Source organism: Lithobates pipiens, unplaced genomic scaffold (assembly GCF_037356315.1).
Source record: "Lithobates pipiens isolate NorthernLeopardFrog02 unplaced genomic scaffold, aLitPip1_a1.2 Scaffold_23, whole genome shotgun sequence".
NCBI classification, from domain to species: Eukaryota; Metazoa; Chordata; class Amphibia; order Anura; family Ranidae; genus Lithobates; species Lithobates pipiens.
Window position 1 is genome coordinate 187167882 of NW_027507785.1, and position 21345 is coordinate 187189226.

General features: G+C 39.4%; 1 protein-coding gene across 2 annotated transcripts in view; it reads right to left on the reverse strand.

The window, feature by feature from the left end:
* The window catches only part of KCNT2 (potassium sodium-activated channel subfamily T member 2), a 1477061-nt gene that overhangs the window by 795596 nt on the left and 660120 nt on the right, over positions 1 to 21345 (reverse strand). The gene's annotated exons all lie outside the window — the stretch shown is intronic.

Below are 21345 nucleotides of genomic sequence, written 5' to 3' on the forward strand. Positions count from 1 at the left end.
TAGTGAAAGACTGTAAAATGATAATGCATAAAGCTTTACCATAGTTCCCATGTCCACTATTCCACTATTGTCTGGGGTATTATAATTAAAAGCATTCTTAAACAGATACAATATTCAGTTTTGAAGCTGAACTCCTGGATGAAAAAACAAAACAAAAAAAACCTTACGGTGCCCCCTTTTCCCCTTCCCTACTGCAAGTCTGAAATGCTCCTTATTCCTTTAATATTAAAAAATAAAAAAGAACCCCCCACATCCACACACAAATTACACAAGTACTGTATAACCGATATCTGCACTACACATATTGTGGTAGTACACCTTTAATGGAATCATTATACATTTTAACTGCTGTTCTTAATGCCCAAAAACAAACAGATCATAAATTTATCTTTCATGAATACTAAAAACCAAGCCTGTAAAAGCTTTGATGACTCGGAGCAGTGTAATGTTATCCAGCTGCTGCAAATGTGCCCTGTACTTCCTCATCCACACCAAATCCTAAATGCCACAAAAGGCATGGAGGAGTATGCTAAATTATTTTAACACTGCTTTAGTCACTTGCTACAGAAGGATGTGCAGCAATTCATTGTTGAGAAGAAGAGAAAAAGGGGCATAGTGGGTGGGGACTAATGCAGATGGAGTTTCCATGCACATACATGTGTGCATGCACAGACCGGCAACTGGCTGGGCAGATGTGTGCAGATGAACTTACCCAGGCACACAACTATCACCAATACTGACGCCATTTAAACGGGGCTTCTGCACTGGCTCATTGCTGCTTGGTCTACAGCATTCTGTATGTTCTTCCTGATTCCTGTGCTTGACCTCTGATCTTGATCCTGATCATCCCTGTCTGCTACCTGCCCTGACCTCAATTTGTCCCCGGAATTTGCCTTTGCCTTCTGTTCCTGTCAGATCTGTTACACCCTTGCTGACATTGGCCTGTGATCTGTCCACTCTTCCCTCTGCCGTCTATGCCTGATCTGCATGCCTGTTACTGACCCAGCCCTGCATCCTGCTCATCCAGCCTGCTACAGCCTTTTCAGTCCAGCACGCTGTCATCTGGCTCCTGTTTCCTTCTACGCATCCACATCCTGACGTCAGCCGAGCAGTGTGCTAGCTGTGCTAGCCTGAATGATTCCTGCCTACTCTGTTGTAACATCTGCTTGCTGTCAGCTGTTCCATCTCCTGGCATCCACCCAGAGAAGTGTTGGCTACTACCAATGCAGACTACTGGACTGATTATAGGCACTCATACTTTGCAGTGCTCTTGTGGCTACTGTTCTACTATCAGTGGCCCTCGAGCTGGAGCTGTACGAAATGCGTTACTCTTCACCAGGTATGTGACATCAGGTTTGTTCCACAAAGCCCAGCTGTGGATCTTTTTCTGCACATGTGCTGCAGACAATACCATAGTTATTTGCAATCTCTGTCAGAAGCATATTGTGGTAAATCATTTGGTGTCACATGCATAAATAGACACATGGCTTCACCATAGACTTCTGTTGGAGAAACATATGAATGCTACTGATTGGCAGCAAAAGGTCCACAGTCCTCCTCCCTCCTGCTCCTCCTCCCTTCCCACTACAGAAGATTCTCTAACTGCAGCTTCAAACAATAGGGATGGAAATATCACAAGGGATGTGAGAGAATTACCTTATGGCACTATGGAAGTGGCACTATCAGCAAGCAGCCACACAAAAAGAAAAAAAAGAAAGTATAGGCTGCAACCTCACTCCAAATCTCCAAACCCCACCCTGCCATGTCCAGCTGTATTATTGAGCAGGCCAGTGTCTCTTCCATAGCTAATAGAGTAGCTCCTGTAGGGTTAGAGATCACGCTGGACTGACTCAGTCAGTTTTAAGTCGATGGTTAGGTGATGGTAGTGGTAGGATGCTTTCTGCCCCACTACACCTGGAAGGAGATGGTGAGCCTTTTTGGGGGCCTGGGCTGCTGCCTTTGGGTACTGCTTTGAGTTCATTTCCACATGTACTAAAAGGTCCAATTTTCCCTGTTCACCGTCCACAAGTCTTTTCCCCAAAAAACACTTTGGCTTGACCATCTTTTGGTACTTTCAATAAACAACTACAAGTTATACCCTTTTTTGCATTTCATTGGATATTGGCTGCTCCATCCTCTGCTACCCCTTCTAGCTAATGGAGTGTAAGAAAAAATATGCATCCAATCATCCCCTATGCATAGCCACTGGAGTCTTGGTCACAGTGCATGGTGTAACCAAATGTTGGGTTTTATTCCGACCACAAACAACATTTTTATACAATACAGCCTAAGCATCTCATTCCACCACAGCAGGCCTGTAACAAATACAACCTGCTTCCATCATTAATATTGCTGTGACCTTGACCACATCCTGTCACCATAAACATCTTCTACCACTGCTTGTCTAATACCATAACCACTTTACTCCTGTCAACATTACCGTTACACCACAGAAAATTTTTCTGCAACTGTTTACTATTTTAAAACCTTGATTATTTGTTTTTTGCATGGTCAATCCTGCATACCTTGTTCATTTTATTTTATTTTTTTATGCAGGATCAACCCTGCATTCTGAAACCATAATGGTATTGGATTGTGGTGTTTTAGCACTAAAAATACCCAAGATTGAATGCTTCTGCAATATTTTATAAAAAATGTTCACTTGAAATTTGCAGTAAAAACTGAGGGCAAAGTAACAGATATTCCCGAAATAGAATGAGAAAGTAAAGTTTTTTGGATTTAACACCATATAGTTTTGTGTATGTTACTGCCAGTTTAGCACAATTTTCTTCTATGTGCGTTACTGCCAGTTTAATGCCATATAGTTTTGTGTGTGTTACTGCCAGTTTAATGCCATATAGTTTTGTGTGTGTTATTGTCAGTTTAACGCCATATAATTTTTTTGTGTGTTACTGCCAGTTTAACGCCATTTACTTCTGTGTGCGTTACTGCCAGTTTAATGCCATATAGTTCTGTGTGCATTACTGCCCGTTTAACACCATATAGTTCTGTGCGTCACTGTACGTTTGGCGCATTATATTGCAGTATATTATTAGCGTATCCGTGGAGTGTCTACCTATGCTGTACTTTTATCTTTATGGAGATATAATAAATTTATCTATCCGTGAAGTGTGTCTGTGTAGTGTGAGTACTCAAATGAAAGTGCACCAAACACCACTTTATATTGATTAAAGTGCATCTACGTACAGATGTGCACATCTTCTTTACATTTGCTTATAAGCACTGTCCTCTCCCTCCCAATAATGTCTGGGAGGACAACAAGGAGTGGCAGACATTCCCATGGCACTGTAAGGGGGCCAGAAACAAATGTGTTCACAGGCAAAAATGGACGTGGTGGTCAGACCTCAGGCAGGGCATAATTTCCTCTGTTTAGTGAGTTTGCCCATGCTATCCAGCCACAGCATGCAGAGGAGGTGATGGGCTGGCTTACTAAGACAAGTGTGCAGTCCCCTGCAGTTGCCAGAGTGGATAAACCTGCCTCCTTGTCCACATCTATTCCTGCCATAGCCCCAACATCAGCCATGGAGGAGTCAGGTGAGTTATTTGACCACAGCGTCAGCTACTTGCTCCTTGATGATGCCCAGCCATTAATGGATTCAGATGTTTGTTCTGAAGTTGAGGATGGCAGGAACATGGGCCTAGAGAGAGGGGAGAACACTGGTAGACAAATTGGCATTCATGTTCCTCCAGCCTCTGCGTATTGCCAAGTTGTCTCCGGTGGTAATGATGATGCTGGAGGAAACCAATTTTTCTGCACCTGTTTGACAGGTGCATATCATTGCAATTTTTTACAGTAAGGCCAATTCTTGCTTTCCTCAAGAGTACCTCTATAGGGTTATGGTGGGAAGGTGCCAGATAAAATCAGTTTGCTCTTTTTCTGTGCAGTAAATGTATAGAATGTTTCACTTCTCATGTTCCAGTAAATGTCATTTTTTATTTACAGATGAAATCTGCTTAGTCTCTCCCTCTGAAATTATATTCTGGAAAAAGAAGTACAATTTTTTTCTGTCTTCAGTCTCTGAAAAAAGACACACTTTTTTATTTTTTTGGGGCTTGGGACAGCACAGTGGCTAAGTGATTAACACTTCTGCCTAGCAGCACTAGGGTCATCAGTAAAATACTGGCATATTGTATTCATAGACCCGCATGCAATCCTTTACACATTTTATGATCATACCCTTTCATCATGACTGAATTAACAATCCATTAATCCTTGAAACAAGGAGAGTGATGGGGTTCCTATCAATCTGTTCCTAATACCATGTATCTTTGAGCTGTTTCCCTGCCTCAGCTTTATAGTATTCAGTAGTCATAAGAACCACATCATCCCTCTTATCACAGGGCTATCACATTTATTTGCTAATTCACTCTAGCGTTCTATAGAATTTGTACATTGTATCTCTTGTAACAAAGACGTATGAATTCCCTATGCAGCTCTATCTAATGGACTTAATAAAGTATTCTACCACCACCCATAATAAAAGAATGTTCTTTCACAAGAGAAAATGGCCTAAGGAACATTTGTTTTTGCCCAATTCTCACAGAACAATTGTACACACAAATAACACTTGACAAATGGCTGTGAAATTTCATATAAATAGACCCCTAAGTGTTTAAATACTGTTTAGGGAGTCTATACAATATTTCTTCCTTTAGTCTGTAAATTATATATATCCTAGTGTTGAATTTTGAATGAAAAGCTGCACGTCCTGTGTCTTTTTTAAAATTCTCCCTATTACAGGTAGCAAGCTTATTTTAATCCTGTCTAATCCTGAGTACTATAGTTTTTGTTTCCCTTTAATCTGCAAAATGTATACACTCTAGTGATAAAATCTGGATGAAAAGCTGCACGTTTTGTGTATTTTTGAAAATGCACCCTATTTCAAGTGTTGAAATACTGTCTTTGGATTGTGTACAATATTTCTTTGATTTTTGAAGCATACATATGCTTTAGTGATTTTTGAGATGAAAAGCTGCATGCTGTGTGCCTTTTTGAAAATGTAGCCTACTTAGGGTGTTTAAATTATGTCTATTGAGTCTGTATAATATTTCTGGTTGTTATCTCTCAAATACTACACTCTAAAGCCCCATACACAATATCAGATTTCTGCTGATTTTTTTTTCCTTCATGTAGTAGAAGGACCTGCCTGATTGCATACAAATTGAAACTCATAAGGTTTGACTTCATATTACATGTTTTTGGTAAATCTGAAGGAAAAAAATCAGCAGAAAATCTGATAGTGTATATGGGGCTTAATACTTATTTCATGCTGCTAATTGCCTCATCACTCTGTCTTGTGTTGCAGCACAATGAAGCTAACAACATACTCTGCAGACATTGTCTAACAAACATGCCTATTGTCTGATAGATTGCACTCTAATTTTTATTTAAGGATAAAAACTGTCTCATCTCTGAAATGTGTGGTTGTGGTTTTGAAATGTTTTTGTGAACTATATTTGAATATTTTATTGGAGGCGTTAACTGTTTTATTTATTTTTTTGAAAGCATAAACTTTCCTATAGCTTTTAGATCTGCTGCTTAATTCAGGTCTAATAATGCTTGATAAAAAAAAATAGGAGTCACAACCAGAACGACCTAAAAAGCCCTTTCTGAAATTGCATCTGATTGCAAAGCTGCTACTGTATTTAAGCCAAGCTAAGTGTGCAATTTAGAAGCACATGCAAAATATGATGACAGAAAATTGTACTCTTTTGTAATACCATATACAGCTTAAAGGCTTCTCCTAGCATATATTAGAAAGGTATGATGTTTTTCCTATATCACCCTTGAAGTTGCATAAACTGAAGGCCCTCCCCCTGCTGAACAGTCTTTTTTTTCACCTTTCATAATGTCTCCCATGGCAGTTCCCAGATCCCCATAAACTTTAGTTTACAATTCCTTGCCTATTAGCCTTCAAAATGGCCAGAATTGATTCTCCAGATTCCCCATCCCTCCACAGACTTTAATGGGGTTCAGATTAAATTTCTGGATTTTAGGATGATTTTGATGAATGGTTAAAAAAACATAAACAAACCAACACATACTGTATCTCTAGGAAAAGGGAGGTAAGAGACCTCTGTGATCATACAATCATAAAACTACTTGCAGACTAATTTTGCAGTTGCCTCATCTAAGGAAGAGTAAATCCATAGATAACCGAGACCTGAATGTCATCTTAAATGAGATTTTTTTTGTCATTTATTGTCATTAATATATATATATATATATATATATATATATATATATATATATATATATATATATATATATATATGTGTGTATTACAGTATCTCACAAAAGTGAGTACACTCCTCACATATTTGTAAATATTTTATTCTATCTTTTCATGTGACAGCACTGAAGAAATTACACTTTACTGCAATGTAAAGTAGTGAGTGTACAGCTTGTATAACAGTGTAAATTTACTGTCCCCTCAAAAAAATTCAACACACAGCCATTAATGTCTAAATCACTGGCAACAAAAGTGAGTAAACCCATAAGTGAAAACGTCCAAATTGGGCCCAATTATACATTTTCCCTCCCCAGTGTCATGTGACTCATCAGTGTTACAATGTCTCATGTGTGAGTGGGTAGCAGGTGTCTTAAGTTTGGTGTTATCGCTCTCATTCTCTCATACTGGGTATTGGAAGATCAACAGGACACCTCATGGCAATTAATATTTTTTTTGACATTTCTTGTCCTTATTTTAGCTAACCAAACTCCCTGCCAGATACGGTTCTAAAGGAGCGTTCTGGTAAGGATCCATTTTTTCCATATAAAGGATAGAGCCATGGCTGCAGCATGTAAAGCTGGTAAACTACCTGACCCATCCTCCCACATCAACATCTATGCCAACCTCTCGGCTACCACTCTTGCCGCCGGTAGTTCTCACCCATTACACCAGCTCTGACAGATAAGAAGATCCTGTACAATCGGTTCTTCCCTGCCACCCTGCAAGTCACACATCAGGGGCAAAAATACAACCTACACTCTCTGGCAGAGTCAAGGAAACAACCCCAGCAATGGGTCATCCCTATACCATCAGCATGGGAAGGGGAGAGCTCCAATAACCCTCACCCACATGCTCAAGTCTGGAACACTCCTTCTGGCCCAGGCTAACCTCTTACCACTACATCTGGGCTACCTAGTGTACCAGTTAATGGCATGATACTGCTCCCTAAGGTTAGGATCCGCCTACCTCGTACAATTATGCATCAGTTATTACCAGTTTTGTTAAAGTCGATAGGTCTCTGAGTTCCTATTCACCGATTATTTTTGTTTGGAATTTGTTACGTACTATTAGTAAACTTTGTACACTGTATCACACAATGCTAGGTTATAAATACTTCTGCCTCATTATTTTATACTTGCTGTGGTACATCCCCCTGAATGTGTTCACTTCTCCAATGCACCACGTAACATAGTGGTGCGTTGGACATTCCCAACTCTTTACATCACATATTCTACCCTAGTACTCCCCCACTCTGGAGATGTCTCTAAAAATTGTTTCCCTAAATGTAAAGGGCCTGAACAGCCCCTACAAACGATCCATGCTCTGGAGAGAGGACCTCTCCCAGAAATGTGATATAATGTGTGCACAAGAGACACATTTGACTCAACCCAACGCATCACGAGTCTCCCCTCACAAATTCCCACACTGCTTCTTCGCCAATTCTCAAAAGAAAACCAAAGGTGTAATGATAGCTTTTAGGGACACAATTAACTTCTCGCAGAAATTAATGGAATGTGACCCCAATGGCAGATATGTTACAGTGGGAGCAGAACTTAATCACTAACCGTTCACTCTAGTGTCGGTATATTCGCCGAACACTAACCAGAAAACATTTCTGCAAACGTTACTAAAACATGTCCACTCAATCCAAGTAGGCCAACTCATATTCTGTGGTGATTTCAATGCTGTGTCAGACACCTTATTGGATTTCACAAGCTCCTGCAGGAAACGCACACAAAACCTCTCTCCTCTAACACAAGATGAAGGTCTGTATGATGTATGGAGAAGTATGCATAGCTCTGAGAAAGATTGCACTTTTTTCTCTTCCGCACTTCATGTATATTCAAGGATTGACATGTTTCTAGTAGACAAAGCCATCCTTTTAAAGTCTACTGAGGCACAGATTGGTGCCAATGCTATCTGACTCTATAAAACTTAAGATATGTTGGTATTGCGCTGCCCCTATATTAAATAACCCTCCGAGGGTGATAAGTATAATGCCTAGTTACATAAATAAATAGTGTAATATAAAAATATATATATAAATGTCTACTGAATAATATCAAAAAGTGCAAAGTGCTACATTAAATAAAATAAAATAAACACACCACAGAGGTGATCGAATCCAAATAAATGAAAATCAAGTGAACAAAGGTAAGTAACTAAAAACAGTCTCTTAAAAAAATTACTATTTTGATAAAGTGCAGAGAAAATGCAAAAAAAAAAAAAAAGAAAACGCACTACAGAGTCAATTGAAAACCTCCACGGTAACACAACTGCTTCAATTGAGTGCAAAGCCAAAAAACTGTGAATTGATCATAAAGTGCCAAGTGTGTCTTATAAATGTGCAAATAAGTAAACACTCTCCAGAGGTGATATAAGTGAACCACCCTAATAATAAACAAATGATATACAAGAAAATAAGAACGAGTATACCTAGACCAAAAAGAGGGTACCCTCTCCTGATCACATGGAAATAAACTTTAGAATTAAACAAAAAATATATATAGTAGTAAACGCACTACAGAGCCGGCTGTAACATACGTTATATCAGAATGAATCCGGCCTCTATAGATTAAATATACATATTGAAATCCATCAAAAAGAAAAAAAAGAAAAAGATATAAATATTCAAGTCCATAAATGAACAACAGTCTCCTTTAAGTGCAAGTGCTTTGTGCAAACTTGTGCAAATTTAACTGAGGTGTGGATCTCCCAGTGCTTAATCCCGACGGGAAGGAAGCTGACTGTGGATGCACTTTCTGCTGATTACTAGAAAAAGGCTTTTTCTATCTATTAATGTGTGAGTACCCTGTGTATGAAAATTTTTAATAAATGCTATTTGTGAAATACTACACTATGGTATTCCCTCTCTATTAATCTATTGGGTCCTATGGAGCAATAAGAATACAATCTAAAGGAGAAGGTGCCCGAATTTACCAGGAGAGAAGACATATAAAGAAATCTATATACCTCTATGCGAATCCCTCCTTGCTATAGGTAAGGGGCCACTGCCCACTAAAGTGTGATCACAGCGGGATTAAGCACTGGGAGATCCACACCTCAGTTGAATTTGCACAAGTTTGCACAAAGCACTTGCACTTAAAGGAGACTGTTGTTTATTTATGGACTTGAATATTTATATCTCTTTATTTTTTTACTTTTTGATGGATTTCAATATGTATATTTAATCTATAGAGGCCGGATTCATTCTGATATAATGTATGTTACAGCCGGCTCTGTAGTGCGTTTACTACTATATATATTTTTTGTTTAATTCTAAAGTTTATTCCCATGTGATCAGGAGAGGGTACCCTCTTTTTGGTCTAGGTATACTCTTTCTTATTTTCTTGTATATCATTTGTTTATTATTAGGGTGGTTCACTTATATCACCTCTGGAGAGTGTTTACTTATTTGCACATTTATAAGACGCACTTGGCACTTTATGATCAATTCACTGTTTTTTGGCTTTGCACTCAATTGAAGCAGTTGTGTTTCCGTGGAGGTTTTCAATTGACTCTGTAGTGCGTTTACTTTTTTTTTATTTATTTTTATTTTTTTTGTATTTTCTCTGCACTTTATCAAAATAGTAATATTTTAAGAGACTGTTTTTAGTTACTTACCTTTGTTCACTTGATTTTTATTTATTTGGATTCTATCACCTCTGTGGTGTGTTTATTTTATTTTATTTAATGTAGCACTTTGCACTTTTTGATATTATTCAGTAGACATTTATATATATATTTTTATATTACACTATTGATTTATGTAACTAGGCATTATACTTATCACCCTCGGAGGGTTATTTAATATAGGGGCAGCGCAATACCAACATATCTTAAGTTTTCATATTAAGTGGATACGGTGTGATCCATTCCGGTAGTAGCAGCAGCCCTTGACATTTGATAGATCACCAGTTGTAGCGCAGGAATAAAACACTATCATTTTATCTGGCTCTATACTTACTCCCCACTTACAAGAAATATATAATGTAGTGGCGACTTTAGCAGGTTTTCCCAAAGAAGCACTCAAAGCATTAATAATAACATTGCCCAAACCAGGAAAATCCCCAGATCAACCAGCTAATTACTGTCCAATCTCTCTCCTCAACAAAATCATTGCCTCTAGACTAGAAAACATCATACCTAAATTAATCCATCCTGACCAAGTAGGCTTTGTGAAAGGTTGCCAAGCCTCTGATGGCACCAGACGCATCCTCAACACTTTCCAATGGGCCGAGTTCCACCACACGCCTTCTCTACTCCTCTCTTTGGATGAAGAGAAGGAGTTTGATTGTGTACATTGGAAGTACTTCACATCTTCGGCCTCATAGGATTTATGGATATGCCTATAAGGGCTCTTCATTTTAATCCATGCGCAAATGTATACACTTCTGGCACTCTCAAGCTCAATTAACATCGCAAATGGCTCCAGGCAAGGATGCCCATTATCGCCCATAATATTTGCCTTAGTTATGGAACCCCTTGCACAGGCTATCAGGAATCACCCCAAAATCACAGGGATTAAAATTGGACCAGTAGATCACAGAATCTGACTATATGCCGATGATGTGATCATCTCCCTCTCAAACCCTGAATCCTCCATTCCAGTGGTCTCTGACCTACTTCAGGAATGTGGGTTAATATCACTCTTCAAGGTCAATATTTCTAAATTACCGATGCTTCCCATCTCACTATCTAAGAAAATACAAACACATCTCTCATCGCTCTCCAGCTTCTCCTGGGCCCCCAAGTCTGGTATTAGATACCTGGGAATACAACTGACCTCGCCTAGCTCCTTAATGCTCAATAAAAATAATTATACTCTACTGAGGAATATAAGAAGTCAATCACAGGAACTTTCCAAACTGCACATTTCATGGGCAGGCAGAGCAGCAGACACTAAAATGTCCATACTCCCAACTATTCTATACCACTTAGGTACATTGCCGATCCCTCTATCCAAAGCTTATCTGCAGAACTTACAAGCCTTCATAAACAACTTCATATGTGGGAAAAATTGGCTTACTTCAGCAACAGCACAATGTACAGACCTAAACACACTACAGGCACGTGAGGCCTTAACCTGAAGTACTACTATCATGCCGTCATTATGGATCAAGCCGCCAATTGGTGGTCACCCTCAAATAACAAACAATGGACCTTTATGGAACAATCCATAATTGGACACTAACTCAAAGGTCTCCTATGAGCGCTCCTTCTGGGTCTCCCACCCTTACCTCTCCCCTACTTCACAATTCAAGCAGCTATGTCCTCTTGGCTCTACTCCCAAAGCTGTCTACACAAAAAAAATCCCTGTGGACTATCGATCTATGCCTCTAAGTACCTTGGAATTCTTCACTAATGACCTCTCACTTGTCAACTGGTCGGAAGCAGGCGTTATGTCAATCGGACACCTCTTGGACAATTCCACCCTCCTAACATATGATGACCTGCAGAAATGCTTCTGTCTTCCACAAAGTGACTTTTATAAATATCTGCGTGTTGGGAACATTCTAGGAACCATCCTTAAACTGAATGTATTGGCTCCACAAGAAGCTCTTAAATTCTGTGCATCTCCTGCAACCAACAAGGTATCACATAATTCTATCAACTTTTTCTATCCTCCCCCGCATGAAAAAACCCAGTCCATGAAGAAGTAGGACAATTCTCTTTCTTGTTCTTTCAACCACTCACAATGGAATGAGGAAACTAACAATCTGCTTAAAGTCTCCCACTGCACAACCCATTGGGAATCACCCCTAGATTTAACACAACGATTGTACTACACCCCAATCCGTCTCTCCAAATTTTCCAAAAGTAACTCGCCACAATGCTGGTGGAAGTGTGAAGAATCAGGACTCCTATTACACATTTGGTGGCTCTGCCTCAAGATTCCTTCCTTCTGGGGAAAGGTATTTCACTTCATATCATCCGTCACTGGCACTAACTGCTCCCCAGACCCAGCCATGGCTCTCCTAAACTGTGAAAATTGGACCAAGAATCGCCTCCCCTTTGCACTTTATTGTTTGACAGCCACTAATAAATCGATAGCCTCCTGCTGGAAACAAGACCCTCCATTCCCTGGATGCCGGTATCCATACCGATGCATTATGGGAAACGTAGTCTCCTGATTCCCCTAAGGCTCTCTCGCGCATGCGCACTACCGCTCTATACGTCCGCATCGAGCCGGTGACGTCAGACGCCGGCTCGATGGATGGCGGCGTTATATATTGGGACATCATGATACCCAGCTCAGTCGTGGGGGAGCCGTGCTAGGAGGAAGTTCACGTCCAAAGACTGGTCAGTAATTGTAATAATGGATTGCTAAAAATGATTTTCCTTCTCCTTTCCATATTTAAATCAATGCCAAATATATTTTTTCTTCTCAGACACCCTGTAAACAGGCTGTAAAGCCTGCCTGGGTGAGCTATCCCTCTGGGCTTGTCCTAATCCGAAGGGAGTTTTTACATATTCTGGTGGCTGTAACATTAAACCTTGGACTAAAAAAACTAAGGAACTTCTACTCTATCGTCAGTGAATGTAAGTGGATGATGTTAAAGTAATAATAACTTTGCTCCACTAAATAAAATATATTTATCTAAAGCAAAATGCATAATTTAAAATGATTGTTATACATGACAAAACAAATTAAAATGGCTATAGGATCTACCTATATTTAGATTACAGTATAATTGAAATGAAAAAATAGCTCTTGTTTATAAATAGTATGCTGAAATATTGTATAATCTTTCTGTCCCGATTAGCCGCCGTCTATGCCCTCCCCAGCTATATTGCCTGGCTGCTGTATTTGTTGCCCTGCATTCTTCAATCCATCTGGCAGTTATATATTTCTTTTTGGGTGACGAATGGGTCGGTAAAGTGGGGGTGAGCATATTTCCATCTTTTGAGCCTTACTCGTGTCTTTTAAACACTATATATGTTGATTATATGTATTGATGGTGTAAAAAGAAATGTATTTTGTGAAATTAATTTATGTTTTCTCTTTTATCTTTGAATCTGTTATGTTGGTAGTTGGCTTATCCTCTGATGAAGCATTAAGCGAAACATGTCGGGATAAATCAATCGCAACTACCTCAACTTTACCTTTCGTTGGACCACAAAGCTGTATACAACTTTAGTATGACTATACAGATTACTGCTTTGTTTTTATGAAATTTGTATAAATAAATTTTGTATGGAAAAATCTTTTTTATAATTCTGATTTTCTGCACCGTTAATGTCCCATTTCCTAGGTTTGGTTTACCTAAAAAAACCTTGTTTGATACTTCTAAAAGGGATGAGGTGCCATTTAATGGGGTGCTGATGGAGGTTTGAATCATTTCCTTTTTGAAGACCCTCCAGAGTTTTCCTCTTTTTTGATAAACCACAACACCCAGACTCAATTTCGAACTTATGTTCTTTACAAAAAACGGCAACAGTCAACTCTTTTGCAAACAGTGGTCAGATTGGCTCCATCATTCATTATGTACTGCGCATCTGTCACGGTGACAATATAACCCCATAGATCTCCCTTGGGACGTCATCCTTGAAGTCTAGAAATCTTCCTTAGCCCTTGTACACACGGTCGGACATTCCGATCACCAAATCCTTCGGATAATTTCCGACGTTGTCGGAAGTTGTCGGAATTTTCGGTCGTCAAGAACGCGGTGACGTAAACCGACGGGACTAGAAAAAGGAAGTTTAGCACCACGTGCGGCACCCTTTGGTCTCCTTCTGCTGATCTCGTGTTTATCGCGTGTTAGTAGAAGTTTGGATTGAGACAATTCACGCTTTTCAGATTTGTGCTTCAGATTGTTACTGCTCTTCAGTTTGTGCTTGTCGGTGCGTATCTGCTTATCAGTGCATGTAGTCAGTTCGCATTTGGTCATTGCGGACTATATCTTCGTATAGTACAATTTGATTTTCAGTGCTTATTATCCGCTCATTTCTGGTTTTCAGTTCGTTCTTTCAGGCCTTGCTGTTTATCGGTGCTTTCTGTTGTCCATTCTGACCAGCCAACCGTTTTGAAGCCATGTATCGTGTGCGTACTCATGTAGAGTTTGTGCTGTGTCGGGGCTTGGTGTTGGGCTTTTAGCTTTGACACAAGCCCAGTCCATGAACAGGGCGAGGAGGTGTTCATGGAGCAAGAATTGGTTGCTCCAGCATGACCAATTCACGCACATGCCTTTGCTTCGTGAGATCCGGGAGAATAATTCTGATGATTTCAGGAATTATCTCTAGATAACGGACCCCGTTTTTCACCATCTGCTGGCTTTGCTGTCTCCTTATATAAGCAGGCAGGTTACCTGCATGCGGCAAGCCATCACTCCAGAGCCGAGGCTTATCGCCGCGTTGCGGTACTTGGTGTCAAGGAGAAGTCTTCAGGACCTCAATTTCTCGACAGGCATCTCCCCCCAGGCTCGCTCTGGAATCATTATTCCAGAGACCTGTTCTGCCATCATACAGGTCCTACAGAAGGACTATATGAAGGTACGTTTTCTCCTTTAACATCACATTCTATGTATTTAATGTTTGCTAATGTATTGTATTTCTTTCCTCATTCCCTAATTACCATGATTGCAATATGCTGTAATTGATATGCTGTGCCCCTTTGTCCTCATGAATGCTGGAAGCTTTTAAAGTTCCTTTTTTGTCCTTCATGCATATTTGCCTTCACTGACTTCCCTAGTATGCTCTTCTGGGCCCATAAACCTATAGCCTAGTCACTTAGCAATGTATTTAGTCAGCTCCATAGTATTGCTTTCCCCTAAACACCCCCTAAAATGTGTACAAATGTTATGTGTGTGCTTAAATTCATGCAGAGTGCCAGAGTTTTTTTTTTTTGGTGGGCCAAGCTCATTAGGAACTTCCCCTCCCCCCAACTGCTAGGTCAGCTGATAGCAATCCTCTATCTGCTGACTTTGCCAAACCCAATACACACTATACCTACCTCTTTTGTGGTCAGATTTATGGATGAATTCACCAAAACATGTAGTGCAAGGTCCTGCCTCAATACTTTCAAAATGCTACTGTTTAACATTTTTTTCTCCTATTATTATCTTGATAGGTAATAGAAGAATGTGAAAATGTACTTCCATTTGTTGATTTTTTTTGTACTATGACACCTTACCTGTCCGGTGGGCTGCCAATAGTGTAAGTAAGGAGGGTCTGGCCAAAGTAGTATCACACATTATTTATGCATTCAGCTCTCAATGAAGTGGAGAGGGTTACCTATCCAAAACATCCCCCCCCCCCAATTTTTGGCAATGGGCCATCGAATAGGGGGGGGGGGTGAGGAATCTGATAGGGTGACCTTATCCCTTTGGCTTTAAATACTCATTTCCAAAAATGTTATACTGATTTTGGGCAAAAATGTTTGTGTCTAATCTGCTTGCAATGTTGATGTGCAAAATGACTTTTTGTTTTCTTGTTTGATTCCACAGTTTCCTTCAACGCCACAGGAATGGCAGACTGTGGCCTCCCACTTTGCTACCTGTTGGGACTTTCCCCATTGTGGAGGTGCAATTGATGGGAAACATGTCCGCATTGTCCCACCCTCCAACTTGGGGTCCTACTATTATAATTACAAGGGGTATAATAGTATTGTGATGTAGGCGGTGGTGTCAGCGACATATGACTTCCTGTATGTGGACATGGGGAAAAAATGGCCGGATGTTGGATGATGGAGTGTTTGCACAGACGGAGTTCTACCGGCGTCTCCAGAGTGTCAGTCTGGGCTTGCCACCTCCAGAGGAGAATGTGGAAGGACTCCCCTTCGTTTTCTTTGCGGATGAGGTGTTTGCTCTGGCAAACCATGTGATGCGGTCTTTCCCGATGAGGACCCTCACCCCAGACCAGAGGATCTTTAATTTCCAGCTGGCCAGAGCCAGAAGAGTAGTGGAGAACACTTTCGGGTTAATGGCCAGCCGGTTCTGCCTATTTTTGACTCCAATCCACATGGCGAAATATAAACTCAATCATATTGTGCTTTCGTGCTGCATTCTGCACAATTTTTTAAGAAACACTCAGCAAACTATATGGCCTCAGTTGGGCCTGATGTAGATTTAGCTGAAAAGGCCAACCTGGCGGCCCTTGAAGCTGGCCGTCCTGGCTTGCCCGCCCAAAGTGCCCGTGAGGCCAGAATAAGATATGTGGAGTACTTTGTGGGTAGAGAGGCCATTGATATGCCAGACAATGTCTGAGAGGCATTTTTTTAATACATTTTTATTTCAAACTCCAATAATCTTTTTTTTCCATTTACTGCTTGGCTTTGTTTTAGGTGTCTCCTAGGTTTTTTTGTTGTTTTTTTGTTGTTGTTTTTTGGGCCTTTTTCTACAACAGTGCAAACCCAATTTATGTGCGAGATGATGTGACAGTCTCTTCTTCAGATAATCTTATTATGTTGTGGGGCTACTACACACACACCTTGTTTTTGTTGTTAATGTATATAGTGCATTACTGACAAAAATATTGCTCATTTTCAGCACCATGGCAGAAATATGTGGGGTCATGAAAATGGCGTGATTGGGGAAATTTATAAAGCACTGTGGGTGTTATTTACTAAAGGAAAATCCACAATGTACTACGAGTGCACTGCAAAAGTGCACCTGAAACTGCACTTGGAGAAAAGGGGATTTGCCTTTAGTAAATAACACCCATTGCCACAGAAAACAACTTTACTACAAATACGGCTTTTGCGCATTGAAAAAGGAAGCCACACATTGTTGATAATTAAACATTTTACTCAAAGCACATTCACATGTGCATTTAGAAAAGGGTTTTACAACAAACCAACACATTTGGTGTATATAAAACATTATTTTTGGTAACATTTATCTAACTTGGCATTTTTGTGTAAACAGGCATTCATCAAAGCATAACATACAGAACACAGGAACTTACAAAGTTCAACTTTGAAAAGTGAAGACAATATCAGACATGAGTATGTACAAACTGTGTTGCTATTGCCTTCATCACATGGGGTGTCACCCCTTTAAAAGCCAAATTTGGAAGATACACACAAATTGTGAATCAAAACGTGGCCATTTTCCTCCTGATCCCATGCCTAATGTCAACATGTGCCCCATCATAGGGTATCAATGTGTTTTGGGGGTGCAACCCCTTCATCTCAGCCGCTTTAGTAGCAAGGAAGGGGTTGCACCCACAAAACGCATACATTGATCCCCCATGATGGGAGATAGCTCATGTTGATCTTCCAAATTTGGCTTTTCAAAAAATATAAAAGTGTTTTGGAAAAATTAAAATGGATGCTAGCTAGTTTTGGGTGTTTCAGATTCTCCCTAAAAGATCAATGATGTTCATTTTTTGCTGAGCATCATCAATGTTTTTCTTGATAATACCTAAATCGCAATTGCACCCCATTATCTCCCCAATGAGGATCTGGGCACTTTCACTGGTAAAATGTGATTCTTCTTCCACAACATCTACATCACCTAAAAAAAAAAAAAAAAAAACACTGTGTTTTATAAATATGCAGGGACACATTGATTAGCTTACCTGAAGCTGTGGTCTCAGACACTCACCTGATGTGGTGCCAATTTCACCAATCTCTACAATCTCTCCTTCCTCCTCTGCTTCTGGTGTTGGTATTTCCCCTTCTTTGGGAGATGTGGGGTCTCTGGTGTCCTCATACGTCCAGAGTCTTCTCTCCCCTATGAGAATATAAAAAAGGAATACTTAGCACACTGATATTTGAAGGCAGAAATAGGAATATGAAACATTGCTTGGAAGTGTCGTACAATTGTGTTTTTTGGCAGAGTTCGAAGCTGAAAACATTATTTTTGACACTTTCTAAAGCTGGAATACTTACCTGTTGTGTAAACAAATGTAGTCAAGTGCAACTTGTCAAAACATCGTCTTTGGAGTGGGCTAACGAGTAAAAATTAATGATGTTAACTTGATTTTATCTCACTAATTGCTGATTTTAGAAAATGTTTCACATATCAATAGACAGTAGTGGCCAAAATATTTGGGCCAAGAATGAAAAATGCTGGGCTCAGAATGATAGTCTTTTCTATTTGTCAACAATTTGCAACAGTCAAGAGCTGAAAATTGTGTGTGTTTGATGAACCAAAAAATAAAAGTATGTCCCTTTTTCATACACAGGAAGACCTCAGCCAGGAGGAGGGTGTGGAATGCGGCAGCCAGGAGGAGGGTGTGGAATGCGGCAGTCAGGAGGTGGCTGTGGAATGTGGCAGCCAGGAGGAAGCAGGGGTAAATGGCAGCCAAGAGGTGGGCAGGCCTACGAGCCTGACTCAATCCCAAGTCCCTCCCCTCCGCCTTCCACCCAAAAGAGCCAGAAAGGGAGGGAATGTGGAGGAGTCAGCGCTCACACGTTAGTTAGGTGTTTTTTTTGGTTCAAGAAATACTTGCCTATGTGTTAGTAGGTGAGTAGGTACATTTCAAAAATAAAAAGTCAAATTAAAACAAGGGGCACCAGCACCAAACAACCTCCTAGAGATTAAAAAAGAAAACAATAAAATAAAAAGATAATAATGGTGTTGTGGTAAGTTGACACACAAAACACACCAAAAAAATTACGAAGATGAGCAAAATGTCATAAAAGGAGATCTTGATTAAAAAACCAACCACAAAATTTACAGAAAAAAAAAATCTAAAATGATTGAGAGATCTGAAGAATTAAAATATTGTATTCATGAAATCAGGAAAAAGAATAAAGAAATAAGTTTTGGAGAAGTGTGTGTGAATATGAGCAGCAAAACAACTTCATCCTTGTAGCATTATAAAGAAAAAGAGAATGTGCTGCATTAAACAATTTTTAACATTTCAGCGTGACAAATGTGCTATATCGATTACGAACGGTAGTTTTACCTGACCGAGCGCTTCCGTCTCAGAATTTATTCCGAGCATGCATGGCACTTTGTCCGTCATACTAGGCTACACACTATCGGAATTGACGCGCATCGGATCATGTTGTCGGAAAATGTTATATCCAGCTCTCAAACTTTGTTGGTCGAACATTCCGACAGAAAAAGTCCGATGGAGCCCACACACGATCGGATTATCCGACAACACGGTCCGATCGGACATTTTCCGCCAGAATTTCCGACTGTGTGTACAAGGGCTAAAGGTCTTCTCCTCTGCCTTTTCTCCTTCTAAGCGATGTACCCTGCAAATGTTCTCTCGTTTTGTATTCGTTGATATTTTACATGTTCTATTGATATTGCACAACTTTGAATTTCGATACTATTGTGATATGTAACCCCACAGTTACACCCTCGATTGATATACATTCTGTAAGCTCTTTTTTTAAAATTTAATAAACAATATTGAAATAAATTGTACTTATTCATCACTCGTTATGCCAGTTCCATATGTTCTTTGTGTTTATTGCCAGTAATCTGGAAACAACAACTATTCACCAAACAAAAAAACATAATAAATATTATTAAAGAAAAATTATGTAAATATTCACTTTGCAAATTTCTGACTGTCGTTATGCTCAGTTCAAACATTTTTCACCTCCAGGCTTTGTTAATCTTTTTCAGTAAAAGAAAATTTTTCACTCCAGGCAGAGAAGCTTTAAAAGAGAAAGCAAAGATCAAAAAAGGAAGATGATGTTTTCTCACTTGCACAGCTTCTCATAAAACACCATTCCACCTTTCTAATCCTTAGACCAGCAGGGTGCCAGATGAAAACTATTTCCTTCTAACAAACCCATGGACTAAGAAAAATCTTCTTTTTATTATTATCAGTAAAAGAAATAAAGATATAGCTTCTGTGGACATTCATTCATTTACAGTTAAGGCAGATATGGGGTTAACTTCATTTTTTCCCTTCTGAATGGCTATAAAGGTCCTTCCCAAAAAAGCCAAGCAGAAATAATACAAAAGACATCTCTGACATTTTCATTCCTTACAGACAGTATTGTATCTCTTACTTAAATAAGATTTTTTTTTTTTTTTTTAATATAGTTGCCGAACCCATTCTACATATGGTTATGGTAACATCTACATTACTGTGACTGTCAATATACCATAGCCCTGTGAATAACAGCAAACTGAACTTTTAGTTTATGGCAATTTCTGGAAAAGTTAAATAATCTAGAGAGTTCTTATATCTCACCATTTTCTATGTGTGCGTGAGTGTGCATGAGTTCTATGTTGCGCGTATATATATTTTTTTTTTAACATGACCTCTTTATTCAACATTTTATTATTTTACAATATCCATACATACAACAATTTTAACACTGATTTTACAAAGTATATATTTTTAAATTCGAATTTCTTATTTTCATCAATCCCCAGCAGTGACTATATACCACAAGTAGAATTACCTACACAAAACCATTCATAACACAACAAAAAACAAGAAGAAACAAATAAAAAAACAAAAAGGCAAAGAAGAAAAAAAAAACAAGCCCCCTCCCTCTCCCTTCCCTCCTCCACCTTCTCCTACCACACCACTCAACAATTCCCATACAGCTCATATTTTTCCTATCCACTCTCTCTCTTAGATTCTTTACTATTATATTTGGAATCCAAGAGAATAAGGCCAGACCTGGTGTTATTCACCAGGGACCCCACAGCTTAACTGATATATCCGTTGTACCCCTATTCTGATAAACCTGTCGCTCCGTTAATATTGCCTTATTTACCTGGGAGCAGCATTCTTCAAATACTGGTACACTGGAAGACATCCATTTTCTAGCTATTAACTTACGGGCTATAAATAATAGTCTACCAATTGAAATTGACATTTCCCTCAGATATAGCTCTTCATTAAGATAACCCAGTAAACATATTTTGGGGTCCAATTGTATCTGGCTGTTATAAACCCCATTAATTGTGGACACCAGTTCTCGTCAGTATCTGACCAGTTTAGGACATTTCCAAAGCATATGGAGCAAATCTGTCTGGGGTTGCTTACATCTTGGGCAATCCGAAGTTTCCCTCCACCTCCACTTATATAATTTTACTGAAGTCCTATATGTCCTATAGATAATAAACAGTGATAAGCATTGTGTAGATGATAAAGAAACCATTTGTGCCCTCTTCGGAATATTTTGCCATTCCTCCTCCAGTATAACCCCCAGATCCAGCTC